Consider the following 17,337-nt stretch of genomic DNA (forward strand, 5'->3'; position numbering starts at 1 on the left):
GTAAATTCTTAATATAACGACTTTTAAGAAATTTACTTTCTTTTGAAACTATGTACAGACATTTTTATAATATACAAAATTAAGATTAAAAAAAAACAAAATACACATTAAAAATTTATAGTAAAAACACGCCGTCTAAAAGATTGTCCTGTGGCATTGTTTCCCAGCCGCTGGCACTATTGCCTCTCTGCACCAAAACTAGCAATAATCGCACCTCGGATAAACTTCATTGGTTACGATATTGCTCTACGCAAAGTTATACTTTCTTTTTATTTATATTTAAATCTCGATAAGCCCAGATCAATCATTTCACAAGATTTCAATTCAATCAAGGTATGCCTAATTTATTCAAGCCTTGCAAGAACTTTACTTTGAAATAAGTAAAAATGTTACCTACTTATTAAAACTTGTAAAACGCATTATATATGTGAATTTAAACTTTCTGAAACAGATTGCAACAAAACTGTTTCACTTAAACGTTACATTAATAAGCAACCTTAATTTACTTTCACCGAACCCAGATTCATTTTAATATTATAAATTTGCAAAGAAAATTTTACGAAGCAAACTCCAATGATTGTACAACGAGCAATTCCGGCCATCCGCTTCCGTAAGCATATTGTGAAAGTTCTTCATAGCACGCATACGAAAAACTCATTAAAAATGTACCCTACACATGCATCCATTACAGTATGTACAATATTGTTTATTCAAATCGAACCGTCAATGGTTCATTAACATGTTAATATATACACATATATACACTATGTCAAAGGAAATAATTTAAAGAAACCGAGCGTGTTGAAGGTGAACGAAATGTTTTTGTTCGAAGGAGGTTTTAATGTTGAAACCTTTATATAGATATGGAAGGTTGGCGACATACTTCAATGACTTTTGACCAAGACTGACATTAACAAAAATAAGTACTTTTGCTTTAAAAATTTTATACTATATTTATAGTTTTCATTATTATTTACAAGGCGATCATGTCTTTACTAAATTAATATAATAACAAGAACATTAAATTCATGTCTGTCACGTAAATAGTTTAGTTTTAAAGCGGATGAAACTGTGAAGCGCAACATAACTTATACAGTAATATTATAAACCTAACTTTATACGTTTTTTGCGTATTAGTTCGGTAGTTTTTTCAGTTCATTACAAAAAACCTCATTTATTATTACAGAATATTTTTTACATGTCGAAATAATATCAAAACAATTAAAACGGTATAATTCCTGTACAGATAAGTTGCGTGGTTTAATATTTAGTGCATGCATTTTTGTATACAATAAGTAAAATTAAAAATATGTATATAAAAAATATTATAATCGGCTTATCATTGGCGAATATATCAAATTGCATACACAAATACTGCTGCCTACATGAACTAAAAAAATGATTTATATTACAAGTAAATTACATTATATTCCAAAAACAATAATAATTCATGAATAATTGCATAGGTACATTATATATATATATATACATATAATACATCTTTTGTATGAATTTTCCCAGTTCTGTTATTCAAATGATCCGATTTCTGAAAATGGAATTAATTATATTCTAAGAAATCTACCGTCGACAATAACTGTTTTTTTACATTTTTCCCGCGTTACACAGATTATAAATTACATGGAGCTGTTTAATGTTATTCAACCTACGCTGTTGTAATAGTTTCTAAACTATTATTTACTGTCAAAATGTTATTTTTATTTGAATAATAATATAAGTTTTACATCTATAAATACATACACAAAAAAAATATAATATTTATTTTTTGTATTTAAGGGTTTTAATAATTCAAGCACTTTTAGATATAAGGCCGCTGAACCAGAAGCCCTGGGTTCAATTCTCAAGACGGGCCAGTAAAAAGTTATTGGGTTTTTCTGTCAGAAAATTCCCGGGGTCTGGAAGTTGGAAGTATGTACACTCTTGTGCCTCGGAAAGCACGTAAAGTCGTTGGTCCTGCGCCTGAAATCTTTCCGGTCGTGTCGGATTGCCATCCCGTCGGATTATGAGAGCACCTGTGTTTGCGCACACACTTGTGCACTATGTCTCCTGTGCAGTTGGCTAATCTCTCTTGAGATTGGCCGCCGTGGCCGAAATTGGTCTGAAGGAGGATCTTAGTTAAACACTGATTTATCCCTTTCTGTCATTATTGATTTGACATTTAAAAGAAGAAGACACAGCATTGTCTAACTTATCACCTGCTAAGCAACGTTTATTATTATTGAACCAAAATCAAGTTCTAATAATGGGATACATGCGGAATTAAGGAGATTCTTCAAATATTATAGGTATACAAAGGTTTCAGTATTTTCATTAACAAGTTATTGCATTCAGAAAGTATCATTTCATGAAGTGGACCTAATGTTTAAGACCACAGATAGCCACCGGAACTCCTCAATGATAACTATTTCTCGGATATTTCTTTCACAGTCACAGTATTATTGGAAGTCGGTTTTTTTGTGTTCAAATTGTTTTATGTAATTAAGCGTACTAATACAGTCGTAGGTAATTAGTACCTAAGTAATCCAAAGTGTTAATTGTTTTCATTTTCTTAAAAACGTGTTACTAATTTTGATAATGATATATATATTTATAAAATAATTTGATCAAAAGTTATCGGGATGTCGTCGAATTACGTCAGTAAGTAACAATTATATTATACATGTAAAAAGAACGTAAGTTTTAATATAAGCTACAGTATTATATAACTAAGAAGACAATGAAAGTATTGATTAAAAAAAACAACTTAATCTGTTTATAAATAGAAGGTGGTTTAAGGTAATGGTGTTTAAAGCAGCACTTTATTTTTTTAACGCTGGAAAAACGCGTTACGCGTTTCCCCCACGGGAACAGTGGGGGGGGGATGTGAGGTTCGCCGGTGTCCAAGGCGCCGAGTGCGCCCCGAACATCGGAATACCCACTAAAAACTAGCGGTACCCTTTCCGTCTTAACGAGGAGCGCCACGGGATCGCTTTCGCATGCTACCGACGCTCTGACGGCCGGCCCGCCTATGCGGGCCTCCATTCTCTAGGAAGAGTTCCCAGGTGAAACCCCTTAGTGCTTAAAACAGCACTATGCTAACCTACTATTGTTCTACTTTTTGTTTCATGTGAGTTTATCCATGATGTTAATTATATCACAAGAGAAGCGAAACATGCATAGCTGTTTCATAAGCAGACATTTTCCAGATATTCTGTAAACTGGTAAGACATCAAAAAAAAAATCAAATCAAATTTATCGATAATTAATAAATATTATAAATGCAAAATTTTATATGTCGACACACTAAAACTATAAGTAATATTCAAATTAAATGATGTATATAAATCTTTATATATATGTTTAACGAGCCGGTTGGTAGAACACTTGCCTTTCACGCCGAAGGTTGTGGGTTCGATTCCCACCCAGGATAGACATTTGTGTGCATGAACATGTCTGTTTGTCCTGAGTCTGGATGTTATTATCTATATAAGTTTTTACAAAAGAAAAGTAGTATATGTAGTATATCAGTTGTCTGGTTTCCATAGCACAAGCTTTGTACAAGCTTAATTTGGGATCAGATGGCCGTGTAAAATGTCCTAGGATATTATTATTATTATATATAATTTAAAAGAATAATTAATGTTTAATATACATATAGATAATTTGGCAAGCAATAGTTAGATTATATGAATAAATATGCAATAGTTTAACATTTTAATTAAAATACAATTTCAAGTAGCAACAACAAAACCTTATTCGACTATTAGGTAACGCGCACGCGTGTGCGAGTATAGCGTTGATATCTTTTCTATCGCACATATTAAGTGGACAGGTAATACAGTGCATTTTAAAGAAATCGTCAATGCTATAACTTTTTTCCATTTAACAATTATTAATAAAACAATTTAGAGTATTTATATTATAATAAAAAATAATTATACAGATATTAACAAATTATTTATAAGTAGATTTCTTAGAGACATCGATTTCTATATATTGACTTAAATATATTTAAATTTATTAATTTTTATTAATTCATTTATGGTCATTTAATATTCATATCATTTTGTAATATTTATTATAATTTTCTATTTCATTGTGCTAATGATTTTTGAAATATTTAATTGATATATAAATTAACCGATTAAGTATTCGATTTTTTTAATGTTTTCCGCAATTAATTTTATTGTTCTCAATATTTTAACATATTTGTGTATATATTATTATTATTAATATTTCTATTTACATACAATAAAATTTAAACAATAATGTTTAGATTAAGATGTAATTGCATTCCCAGCCTTGTTTGTAACATTAATTCGATATAATATTTTTTCTTAATAAAACAGTAAGTATTTTATTATTACAAATATAATAACAAAGTAATATAGAATAGTAATACGTAAGAAAACGAAACTGTTTATTCTACGCAACTATTGCACGCAATATCGTGATAATATCTTATTTATAAATATTTTCACTTACCGTAAAGAAGACGAAAACACGCCGAATTTCAAATTAAAAAATCCGTTAATTTTTTTTTCACACAACTCGCCACTTCGTTTTTCGAAACACAGTTCGGAATTTGAATGAACGGCTGTGGATAAATTTAGGCGCGTGCAGTCGCGTTCCATACGAAACGTCGACTGATCGACGAATCGTTCGCGGCAAGTTCTTTGCGCATCGGTCAACGCAGGTCGCGACTGAACCCGTTCCTTACATTCTGATTTCGAAAACTTTAATCGCCAAACATACTATTACCGAGTATCAATTGAATGGGTTATAATTTCGCAAGCAAAACGAGCAATGTATATCTTATTTTTTTAATATTATTTATGCTATTTTTGTTCAATGATCGTGAATCAGATCACGCACGAAATGTTAACGAATACTTTGAACGACAATAAATAGCTTCAGGGAAATATATTTACAATGCATTCGTTCATTTTCTTAGCATGTTTTTTCTTTAAACATTTATTAAAGACAATTTGAGAGTTTAGATGAATTTCTCTTTATTTTTCTCTCAATCAATTAGTTCTAACATATTTATTCATGACAATAAATCATTTTTGTTATAACCTCTATTAACTGAGATGGCCAAGTAGGTAGAACGCCTGAATCTTGAAAGAAGATTGTGGTTTCGAGCCCAGGCAAATATCACTAAATTTTCGTATGCTTAATTTGCGTTTATAATTCATCTCGTTCTAGGCGGGGAAAGAAAACATCGTGAGGAGACATGAATCAATTCTCTCTGAATCGAACCTTCTCCTCAAAACGGAATCGCCCAGCACAGCAGTGGGAACTCTTTTTTCGGTTTTTTCTTTACTAATCTCAACAAATGTTAACACAATTTATCATGAAGAATAATATAACGTGAGTTATAGCAATTTTTTACTATTTTCGGGGAATTACGTGTGTAGAAAATAATGTATTAAATAAAAAAAAACCATAGATCCGTGTCTTAGATTTATATTTAAATTAATTCAGTCTTCATAATATTGTTTTGAGTTATTTCTCAGCTATTAAATTATTTATAGAATGGATTTATATAATTTGAAATTACGGAGCGTTGTTTAATGTTTACGACTTTCAGTGCAAATCGAGAGATTTTATTCGACAATCGATTTCGAGATTTTGTTTTTTTAAATAATTTATGCAGATTTTCTCGTGTAAATGAGCCTCCTGATGATAAATGGTCACCATTGCCCATAGACAATAGAAATATTAACCACACCTAACATGTGACACCAAGCTTGGGAACTATGATTACACTGGCTCATCCATCAAACCGGAACGCAACGGTACTAACTATTGTCGTTTGGCGGTAGAATAAGTGATGAATGAACGTACCCTTGCTTATATTTAAAGAGTATTTTTAACGTATCGGTTTAAGGAAACCTCATATGATTACTCAATCCAATAATCCTATTTAGAACTGTTCTGGTAGGAATTGCGTAAATAGCCCGCAAGCGTCGGATAAGTCGTGGTGTGCTTTACCGGATGTCTTACGTGTTCTGCCGCTATCACAGATTGCGTAGAGCTATAGACATTACAAGGGAATCGTCATTTTTCATTTGTCGTTAATTTGATAAATTGCTTTTATAGTTAACTTATAAAGTTATGTCTCCCAAAAAAATTATTTCGATTCGTATGTATATCGAATAAGTCCCGAGGAGCTAAGGATCGATTCTTCTCAATTTGGGAAAAAATTCCCTGACAGCTATGGCGTGTAGAACTGTAGGAATTGTAGCTATAGATCCCATTCAAATAAATACATGGTATAGTAACACTTTGAAAAATAAAATTCTCTGTTAAATACATACATTTGTTTGCTGACTGCCAACCTTTGCTAGTCGGAGTGGCACTCGAAGAAGAAGAAGAAGTTTGACAAAATCAGATTTTATTTATTCTTATTTACTTACTATATACTTCATTTAGTGCCCACAGAAACTTAAAATATTAGCGGTCTAATGAAATATTTCAATCCATTATTTTTCTTCACCGTCAAGCATGAGATGAATTATACATTATAATTATGCGTTACAACCTGCGTGTGTCTAATTTCACTAAAATCCTGCCATATGTGTATTCCACCAACCCGCACTGGAGCTGCGTGGTGGAAAAATGCTCCAAACTTTGTCCTCAAAAAAAGGAGGGAGGCCCAGCAGTGGGACATTTACAGACTATTCCTATAGTATACAAATTTTGCTTATTTTACTAATTAAAAATATCAGTAATCGTTACTAATCATTCTTATTAACGTTATCAATGCGAAAGCGCGTTTATTGTTTTTCTCAACAGTAATAGCTGCAAGTGATCGACGTATATAATTTATGTGGCATTGGCTACTTTTTTATCTGAATAATACACGTGAACAAGGCAATAATATTATTAATATAAAATGGTAAAAACTAACGGTCTTACTTGTACATCGTTACTTAGTGGCTGTTTAGTTAAACAATGATTTCTTTCTGTCATTATTGATCTCACAACCGAAAGAAGAAGACACAGCGTTGTTTAACTAATCCTCCGCTAAATAACGTTTATAAGTAATGACCGACAATGTAATAAACAACAGTGTCAACATATTACTGTAAATTTTGACAATTAATAAAGATTTAGGTATTCCTGAACGAATTTCAATCATGGTGGCGAATCTTAAAGACTAGACATCTGCGCATGACCTGAGAGAAATAAGCTGCAAGACTTTGACGTCACACTGCTAACTTCCTATTTCCAGTTACTAAGAGCTTCTTGACAATCTCACTCTGAATTTGAACAGATTATCTTGGAATCTGTACCTTTATAAGCTAGTTCAAGACGAAAGTATATAGGCATAATTTTATCAGTATGTCTAGTTTTTACTTTAACTACGATTTGTAAGAAATTAAAAATAGCGCCATCTAGTGACAACAATCAGATTCCATACAAATCGCAGTTAACGTCATCGCTATCGAATGAAAGTGAGCACGCGGGCCAGAGTTAGTAAATAATGTATTTCTGTGATGGGGTAATGTCTATCTTACCCAACACATAAGAAGCAAGGTCATGTATTAACGTTACAGTTTCGTGTCGAAATTACAAACATTTTTATTTGCATACGCAAAACAACAAAACTGACCTGTATTCGCCTTTCATATAAGTTATTTTAAATGTATATTTTAGTTCAGATTATATATTTTTTTCATTTAAATAATGCTATGTTGTAGACATTTGAACATTATTTGTTTCGAAGATTACATTTTTTTTGTATAAAATAAGTAGACAGATTTGCAAATGGCACTTGATGGTAAGTGGTAACCAATATAAAGCATTCCTTACATAGCCAATGTCAAACCAACCTTGGGAACTGTTATTTCGTGCCTGTAGTTACACTGGCTCACTCACCACTCACCCTTCAAACTAGAACGCAAATTTATTTATATTTATTATTGTTATTTAGCAGCAGAATAATATGTGATGAGTGGGTGGTACCTACCTTTGCTTGCTAACCCTTGCTGGCTTGCACAAAATCATGCCACCTTGTAAATGTGCTACATCGGATCACTGCAGTATTACGTACCGTGGAAAGCCACCATAACTATAATTTTAAATAAGAATTTAATTTATTAACAAGTATACTAACAACCGTTAGACTAATGAAATAAAATGAAATAATTAATGGCAGAAACGGGTCGGTTATATTATAAGCTACGAAATAAATTTAAATATATCGGGTTATTGACCTCTGATGACAGTTCTGTTATTGCATAATTTAACATATTCCGATTTATAACTGAATTCGACACAAAATAGGTTTTATATATTTTGCATAAATGTTGATGCAATAAATTGATTAAATAAGCATAACTTTTATTTTCTTAATTATTAACTGAATCTGTATATGTGCGATTTTTGGAGTTTATTTTTTGTTTTGTTTTACATAATTACTAAAATTATAAATGGCTCCGTTTGGATAGATGTTTGGTACTCAACAACGCATAGGCATATAGGCTATTTTTCAACTAGAAAAATGTACGGTTCGCGTAGGATAGATCATTTTTTTCACAGAGCAAGTTATCGACATGATTTTTTGAATAGTGGTAGTTTAGGGATCGAAGAATTACATCAGCTACTTTTTATCCGGGAAAAATGTAGGGTTCCCGTGATATATATATAGTTTTGGTCTGGCCAAAACCCAAAGGTTATATATAATTTCATTAATATTCATAGATGCTATTAGTACCTATTCTCGAAGCCACGTCTCTATTCTTGATTTTTATGCTAGCAATGTCATTTTTAAAACTATTAATTATTAAAAAGATTTTATAGATATTTAATAGCCGAGCCGAGCCGGTTGGCGTGATTGGTGCATGCTTGCCTTTCACGCCGAAGGTTGTGGGTTCGATTTCCACCCAGGACAGATATTTGTGTGCATGAACTGAGTCTGGGTGGAATTATCTTTATAAGTATGTGCTTACAAAAGAAAAATAGTATATGTAGTATATCAGTTGTCTGGTTTCCATAGTACAAGGTCTGTACAAGCTTAATTTGGGATCAGATGGCCGTGACCGTGTGAAAAATGTCCCAGGATATTATTATTATTATTAATAACATAAAACCTTACTTATTATTAAAATTAATATTATTTAATTTTCAGAAGAATCTATTTTTTCTGAAATGTTTGGAATACACGAATCCAAGACAATATGACTGGAAAGACTATAATTCAGGTCTAAGAAGCACCTCTTTAAATGTCACCATTTTCGAAACTTTGGGCTGTTTATTTCTACAACTACTGCTTCTAGAATTTCAAAACTACAATATAATAGGAAATTGTAAGTAGTAATTACTTATATTATTTAAAAATAAATAGCAATGTTGGTTTTCAACGAATTACTAAATATTTATATATCCTATCAAGCGTAAAGCTTAGGGGGCGATAAGTCACTGTTTAAAACCTAACTAGCGCGATTTAAATAAATGTAGTTAACATACATATATTTTTACAATAAGAAAATAATTTGCAATATATATTATATCATTTTATAACATTCTGGTATTCTTGTAAATAATTTAAATTACAGTTAAGGTGGCTTCCCACGGTGGTGATACTGCGGTTATCCACTGCACCATATTTACTTCGTGGTGGGCCTTTGTGAAACTGATAAAACTACTAAACTCATAATAATATATAATTATAACCTATAAAAAAAATTGCCAGGACTGACAGCATGTGTTGGAATAATCGGATCACAACTCAAACTGTACCACGTATAATCAAACGATTCATTGGATCAGCGTGGTAGAATAATCTTTAAGCCTTCTTCCTCCCGACTCAAGAAGGTGAGACCTTTGCCCAGCAGTGGATTACAAGTTATTTTCTTTATGTATTCATAATGAAACACCAACAACATATAAAGTGAGTGAGTGAACTGGAAATATTTAATTATTTATTAAAATAGCAATAGTTTTATTAAAAATTTATTATCTCTTTAAAAATATATATTTTCTTCAACTTACTTCTTACTTCAGCTACAGTTGTCAACTTATGAGGCGCCATTTTGTCATTTAGAAATCAATACCAAATAACGAAATATTATAAACATTTTAATATACGTAAATGTATCTGTTTTGCGTGTTTCCAATGAGCCGGATTATTTCCCACAAGGCATTTGCGTTTAGAAAGGAAAGCGTATATTAAATTCAAGGCAGTTGACTACACCCAGCGCATAGTGTTTATACATTTGATCACTTTAACGAGTGCAATTTTTAATTTTTATTCTTAAATTCATGAAATTATGCTATTTAAAACATAGTCGGTTCAAGATAAAGAAGAGAAAAACAAAAAAAAGCTTTTCGTAATAAATCAAAGTTTATCATTTACGTTCTAAAGTACAATACGAATTTTTTGAATATTATGATTTTTTGTTAATATTTATATGCTAGTTTTAGTAGAGGTTCTCTGTGCCATCATTGTGCCATTAACAATTTGTATGAAAAATTTCATGACAATCTGCTAAGTAGTTAAGACATGAAAAGATAACAAACAAATAAACAAATAACACTCGCATTTATAATATTAGTAAGGATTTAACACCAAAGTCATTCACTCATTCACTCACACACACAATAAATAGACAACGGTAAAACAGTTCAGAAACATTATGTTCCTATTTGTCTATTGATTTTCTTTTTTTTTTTTTTGTTGTTTAATATTTACTGAAGAGCTTAAGCGTTATATAAATTAATTAATTAATATATAAATAAAAATATATCATCGTTTATATTAGTGCTTAGAGTTGGTAGAAGATGTTATGGTCGAATTCAACCACTGGGCAAAAACTAATTGTACAAATATATATAGCCCATTCCGATCTGAAAGTAGTGCGAGTAAAGATAAACAAACCTTAGATTTACGTATTCCATGCGATTTGCGAATAGCTCTGCTATATTTTAAACGTCACAATTCCACTTGACCACATATATCCATTTTAATTTTACTGCCAAAGTTGATATCAACTTTGCATACATTAAAGACACTATTCACGGATCCATTATATTAATAGATAGTTCAAGATCTTTACCAATTATATCACTTCAATTTATTTGTTTATTTGTTTTAGCTCCTCTTTTGACAGGAATAGGCTATAAGTAAATATATTATTGTATATATTATAAGAAATAATCTTTATTTATTCTTGCTGGTTTAAATACGGATCGCACCACTTGAGTCTTCAAGTTGCGATGAAGGGAAACATTTTAAAATTCTGAAACAATATTTGGTTTATTTTTTTTTTTAATATTTGACATTAAGATTATCTTTTTTATACGTTAAAGGTAAAACTAGCAACGGCAAATCAAAGGTAATAATAATAAATAACTACTGTATAATAAGCGAAAAATAAACAAGTCATCACCAAACGACCGGGGGGGATGCGGGGGGATGTTATATATTTAAGAAATAATAAATAATACAATCTTAAGTTTAGTACATAAAATGATATTTATATATAATAATTATATATATTTAATTTTATTTGTCATTCACTTGCTACATATTTTTTTATGTTATAAGTCTTATATATAATATTTGCTTCTAGAAAGAAAACAGTCAAAATATATAAAAACGAAACAATGTTATTTCTTGACAATTAAATTAAAACGCTTTAAAATAAAAAATCTCCTTCGAGCCGGATTTGAACCAGCGACCTATGGATATCAGCTATTATACTCTACAGTCCACCGCTCTACCAACTGAGCTATCGAAGGTTGATTTCTTATATTGAAAATATTAAACATATAATAAGCATTACAATGTTCTGGTGACCCAAGAGTTGGCGCTTATTTAGTCTAGCGGCGCAGAGAGAAAATAGTGCTAGTGACTTAGGTACAATGCCACAGGACAATCTATTAGACGGCGTGTTTTTTTTTCTATAAATTTGTAATGTATAGTTTGTTTTTATTTTAGTTTTAGATTACTCTTATCATGTTTTTTTATTAATATAATTAGGTTTGTTCAATTATAATTATAAATTAAAAAAAATGTAAAATATATATATAGTATATAATAATAATACGAAATATAATATAAATAAGCGTTACACTTAAAAAAATTTTTCGGTTTTATATTTTAATATTGTCCAACCGAATTTAATAAAAAGGGTTCTTACGGAATTATACACGTTTTTATTTTTATAAAATGTGCAGCGCCATGTTTATAAAATTATATTTGAATTAAAATAAAAAATACAAACACAAATACAATATAAAAAAACTATAAAAAGAAGCCGCCCCCGGGTGGGCTCGAACCACCAACCTTTCGGTTAACAGCCGAACGCGCTAGCCAATTGCGCCACGGAGGCAGATGAGTATTAATGCGAAATTGGTTATCTAATTTTACATAAGCTTGGTAAATTATAGCCTTAGTAAACTAGCAATCTGAATCTGATAAAAATCAAATCGATGACTCCTCTTTTTTTAAAATCGGTAAAAATTCAGATACTGTTTTTAGAAAATATAATAAATGCTAAGAGAACGATAATATTTAGTACCAATTAAAATCGTGATTAGTTGAAATTAAGCTATTTTTTGTTCACATTTTTCTCCCAGTACTTTTTTCATGATACAAATATCGATACCTTTATTACTAATTTTAAAAGATATATACGTTAGCTTATGATGTTTATAAATTTTGTACTTATATTGATCGATATAACAGCCACCTATTCAAAGAAACCAACTGCTTTATAGAAATTGTGTTTTACAAAATGTAATGCACTATTTCACTATACTACTTGTCGTCCTCGGTAGTATAGTGGTAAGTATCCCCGCCTGTCACGCGGGAGACCGGGGTTCGATTCCCCGCCGGGGAGTTTATTTATTTTTTTTTTTTATATTATTTAATTTTGTTTATTTTATTTTATTAAATTTATCTAAAAACATATTTAAAAGTATTATTATTCTTGAACAACAAATGATCGAAATAACTAATCAGGACAAATTATTGTCATATATATTGTAATCAAATCCTAATAATATTTTAAATTTGTATGTTTGAATGTTGGATTTTGAATAGAAATAGCTTAACCCTGATCTAATAAAAGGGCTACCTACAACACACGCGTTAGAAGCGGGCGGAAACTAGCATGTGATAATTTGTGACGTGACAAACGTGAAATTAATGTACTCGTAATTTAATATACGTTTATTTGCGGCTATTGATTCATGACGTCGAAACTAACGATAGGAATATAAACTTTTATAAAACATTCGACATTCCAGCTCAGAGCCGACCACACCCTTAAAATTGCACAAGTTCACGTATCTTTGTTCGTATTGACCTTACGAGACAGAAGCCCAAACGTTATAACTCATAATTTTATTATTTTTCAGACAATTTATTTTATACTTAAATACTTGTATGCTTTTTAAATGTAATATTTAATATATTATATAATAAAATATGAAGGCTGATTAGCATAAAGGTAACCTGATGGTAAGTAGTCACCACCGCCCATAGACATTTGGTTTTTATGAAAAATTTACAAATGTGCCAAGAACTTTGGGAACTAAGATATTATGTCCCTTGTGCCTTTAGTTACAATCTCACACTCCCCGTTAAAAACGTACTGCGGTAGAATATGTGACGAATGAATACCTACCCAGACTGGTATACACAAAGCCCTACTACCAAGTTACCAAATAAATGATACCCGTAATCCGTATAAAAGACAGGCTTTATCATTAAGCTTCACCCAACACACCAAAAGAAATAAAAATAAATAAGAGGTAAAATCAAGATTACATGCAATGGATATTTCAGGTTATACTTTCATTATAATATAATAATAATAATAATAATATCCTGGGACAGTATTCACACACGGACATCTGATCCCAAACAATGCAGAGCTTGTACTGTGGAAACCAGACAACCGATATACTACATATACTATTTTTCTTTTGTAAATACATACTTATATAGATAATTACACCCAGACTCAGGACAAACAGACATGTTCATGCACACAAATGTTTGTCCTGGGTGGGAATCGAACTCACAACCTTCGGCGTGAAAGACAAGTATCTACCAACCACGGCAACCGGCTCGTCATTAACCGGTATTACACATATATACAGGGTTACAGGGTAATATGTCACGATCCTTTTAAAGGGTTATAGTTCAGGACAATAGCTATCAAATGACCCCCAAAATGCTTATGCAAAAGTGTATCGTTTTCGAGTTATTAATTTTTTAATATTTTTTTTATTTAAAGGATGTTTAAGATTCTAAAATTCAATAAAAAAAAATCAACGTATTTTCCCTATTTTTTTTGTATTTCTTGCTAGGGTACATCCTAGTTAATAATAACCAGTTATAAAACAAAAACAATCTTCAAGCATTTTTAAATTACAGATCCAAAACTGTACAACTTTTCGATTTTTAATTTTGATTCTTTAAGTTACTCGCAATTTTTTTGTAAAAATCACTATGGCTCTTATCGTGCGGATCATTTTAAAAACATCTGCGTTTCCTTAGCTATCCATCGGTACATAAAAAGTACAGTAACAATCATAAACTCAGGAGAAAATTAGATAACAAAGAGACCAGGTAGGAAATTCTAAGAAATGCTATTGTTAAGAAATTATTCGTCATTTTCGAGAGGACCCTACAGTTTCCACCAATATTGTGGCAAACCGACTGGGCGTATCTCAATGGAGAGTCTGGTTTACTGTCCACGCGGCTGGATTGTATCCCTATCATTACACACCCGTACACGTGATTGAAGAAGGAGATCCTGCAAGACGTTTAGATTTTTGCCGATTTATGCTACACTGTGATGCAGAAAATCCCAATTTTTTGAGAAAAATTTTATGGACAGACGAGTCAAAGTTTGACAAAGATGGTATTACTAACTACCACAATATTCGATATTGGTCTCAAAAAGAACAGGGAAACCCTCACAAAAAGCGATTAAGCGGTTCCCAAAGACGTTTCTCGGTAAACGTCTGGATGGGGATTATCAATGATAATCTTATTGGGCCACATTTCCTACCTGATAACTTAAATGGTGAAAGTTATGAAAGCTTGCTTAGAGAAATCCTGCATGAGTTACTCGAAAATGTTTCGCTGAAACTTAGGCAGAGAATGATATTCCAGCATGATGGTTGCCCCGCACACTTTCGAATGTCCGTAAGACAGTGGCTAAACAGCAATTATCGTAATAGATGGATTGGCAGAGGAGGACCAATCCCATGGCCAGCGAGAAGTCCAGATTTGACTCCGATGGACTATTATGTCTGGGGGCATATGAAAAGCCTGGTTTATGATGTTTCACCAGTACAAACAATTGAAGAACTCAAAACAAGAATAATGAATGCTGCAAATTCTATTCGACATAGCTTGAGTAGTGTTGTAGTAAAAAGTGAATTAAGAAAAAGAATGCGTATTTGTATACGAAATAGGGGATCTCATTTTGAACACGAATTAGGAATAATAAACAGTGTAATTTCGAAAGTATGAAGTAACTAAAAAGATTAAGTATTTTGTTTTTGATTTAAATTCAAAATTGCAATGACAGCTCTGGTTTATCTCTCCTTTTTTACCTATTACCCCTATTAAAAATAATCTTTAACTACTTTGCGTTGAGGTCCTTTTGTCTTTGATCCAGATTTAATTTCTTAACAATAGCATTTCTTAGAATTTCCTACCTGGTCTCTTTGTTATCTAATTTTCTCCTGAGTTTATGATTGTTACTGTACTTTTTATGTACCGATGGATAGCTAAGGAAACGCAGATGTTTTTAAAATGATCCGCACGATAAGAGCCATAGTGATTTTTACAAAAAAATTGCGAGTAACTTAAAGAATCAAAATTAAAAATCGAAAAGTTGTACAGTTTTGGATCTGTAATTTAAAAATGCTTGAAGATTGTTTTTGTTTTATAACTGGTTATTATTAACTAGGATGTACCCTAGCAAGCAATACAAAAAAAAATAGGGAAAATACGTTGATTTTTTTTTTATTGAATTTTAGAATCTTAAACATCCTTTAAATAAAAAAAATATTAAAAAATTAATAACTCGAAAACGATACACTTTTGCATAAGCATTTTGGGGGTCATTTGATAGATATTGTCCTGAACTATAACCCTTTAAAAGGATCGTGACATATTACCCTCTAACCCTGTATAAAGAATTCGTATGAACTGTTTTATTTATATTAACTTAATAACATCAAGTTCTCGCTGTAAATAACATGATGTATGTAGAGTCAATTTTCTTATAAAAATGTTTATCTTCATTTTTGAGGTTACGCTACTTTAGCCAGTTCAGTTAAAATTGTCCTTCACCTTTTAAGAGGGCAGCGAAACTGGAGCACCTTTGGCCCGAGCCATTCACTTCCTTGAAATCATACTAATATTATAAAGAGTTTCGTTTATTCGTTATGTAAACTAATTTATTCGAGTTTTGACCTCAGTGGTCTTCTTAGAGACTTAGCACATAACAGTACCTAAATAAGTAAACAGGAGTGCGTGCACTTACACATTTATGTATCACATATGCTCCCGTGCCCAAATAAACATAGTTCGACTGGAGGGCATCCACACGACCTGAACTTTCCATGTTTGCGAGAATTTCTTGATGCAAAAATCTAGCAATATAGGGTAGACTAACGAGTGACTTGCATGACGAAGTACAACGTGGTGGAGTCCGTTGTAAGCCTTCCCCAATAAAAAAGCCAGCACAGCATTGGGATTATAACCGCCTTTTTTATAGAATAGGAAAGCGGACGAGCATACGGTCACCAACGCGATCACCAACGCCCATACACATTGGCATTGTAAGAAATGTTAACCATTGCTTACATCACCAATGCGTCACAGACCTTGGGAACTAAGATGTTATGTCCCTTGTGCCTGTAATTACACTGGCTCATTCACCATTAAAACCGGAACACAACAATACCAAGTACTGCTGTTTTGCGGTAGAATATCTGATGAGTGGGTGGTACCTACCCAGACGAGCTTGCACAAAGCTCTACCACCAGTGAGGCTGTTTATTTACTGTAAAAACAGAATTATACCTTAACTTTTTATTGCTGATTACGACATATCAAGCATCACTGAATTTTCATGTGCTTTAATTGTGTTTATAATTTATCTTGTATTTAACATAATTAAAGCTGTTATTTAACATAATTAAAATGCAATAATTGATTGTATACCATTAATTTAAATAGGTGCATATTTGCAAGTTGCCTGCAGCTATAGAGCAGGGTCATGTATTGGATGACATAATCGTTTGATATAATCAATCCTAAGCTCTCCCCTACATGTAAAGAATGTCATCATGTAAG

At 31.6% G+C, this 17,337-nt stretch overlaps 1 protein-coding gene and 3 non-coding genes across 4 annotated transcripts in view; 1 reads left to right on the forward strand and 3 right to left on the reverse strand.

Moving 5' to 3' along the window:
• LOC126776831 (alpha-N-acetylgalactosaminidase) overlaps nt 1–4,631 on the reverse strand; it is a 60,429-nt gene extending 55,798 nt beyond the window's left edge. The window contains exon 1 of the mRNA XM_050499663.1: nt 4,483–4,631. The gene's annotated coding sequence lies outside the window, so the exon portion shown is untranslated. The remainder of the gene's footprint in view (nt 1–4,482) is intronic.
• Nucleotides 4,632–11,660: 7,029 nt separating this feature from the next.
• On the reverse strand, nt 11,661–11,748 carry Trnay-gua (transfer RNA tyrosine (anticodon GUA)). Its single transcript is given in 2 exon segments — nt 11,661–11,696; nt 11,712–11,748. It is a non-coding gene; the product is annotated as a tRNA-Tyr (tRNA).
• Nucleotides 11,749–12,267: 519 nt separating this feature from the next.
• Trnan-guu (transfer RNA asparagine (anticodon GUU)) lies at nt 12,268–12,341 on the reverse strand. Its single transcript has one exon. It is a non-coding gene; the product is annotated as a tRNA-Asn (tRNA).
• A 438-nt stretch (nt 12,342–12,779) lies between these two features.
• On the forward strand, nt 12,780–12,851 carry Trnad-guc (transfer RNA aspartic acid (anticodon GUC)). The gene has a single exon. It is a non-coding gene; the product is annotated as a tRNA-Asp (tRNA).
• Nucleotides 12,852–17,337: the final 4,486 nt, after the last annotated feature.

The sequence above is a fragment of the Nymphalis io genome, chromosome 21 (genome assembly GCF_905147045.1).
Source record: "Nymphalis io chromosome 21, ilAglIoxx1.1, whole genome shotgun sequence".
NCBI classification, from domain to species: domain Eukaryota; kingdom Metazoa; phylum Arthropoda; class Insecta; order Lepidoptera; family Nymphalidae; genus Nymphalis; species Nymphalis io.